Source organism: Macadamia integrifolia, chromosome 4 (assembly GCF_013358625.1).
Source record: "Macadamia integrifolia cultivar HAES 741 chromosome 4, SCU_Mint_v3, whole genome shotgun sequence".
NCBI classification, from domain to species: Eukaryota; Viridiplantae; Streptophyta; class Magnoliopsida; order Proteales; family Proteaceae; genus Macadamia; species Macadamia integrifolia.
The window spans coordinates 11,389,371-11,389,711 of NC_056560.1; the positions used below are offsets into that span (position 1 = coordinate 11,389,371).

General features: G+C 39.0%; 1 protein-coding gene across 1 annotated transcript in view; it reads right to left on the reverse strand.

Moving 5' to 3' along the window:
* The window catches only part of LOC122077404 (rac-like GTP-binding protein 3), a 6,575-nt gene that overhangs the window by 859 nt on the left and 5,375 nt on the right, over positions 1-341 (reverse strand). The gene's annotated exons all lie outside the window — the stretch shown is intronic.

A 341-nucleotide genomic window follows, 5' to 3' on the forward strand; every position in this document is an offset into this window, starting at 1 on the left:
AAAAAAAAAAAAAAAAAAAATGGCGGCTACCCGGGTTGTGGCCAATAATTCAATTCCCCCCTAGGGTTCACAAATACCCCTAAATGCCCTTTAAGATTCCATTTTTTTGGCTGCCACAGGAATTGCAACTACTTGGCTGCAACCCGGGCAGCAGCTAAATACCAGGGTTTTTTGTTACCCACCAAATCCCATGACATCCTTCTTGATTTTGTAGCTGATTATAATGTGTACATGTATATATATGTGAGGTGGTATCTTTTCTTCAATACATTTTTTAACTACCCACAGTAACAACCACACCCCCCCCCCCCCCCCAAAAAAAAAAAAAAAAAAAAAAAAAA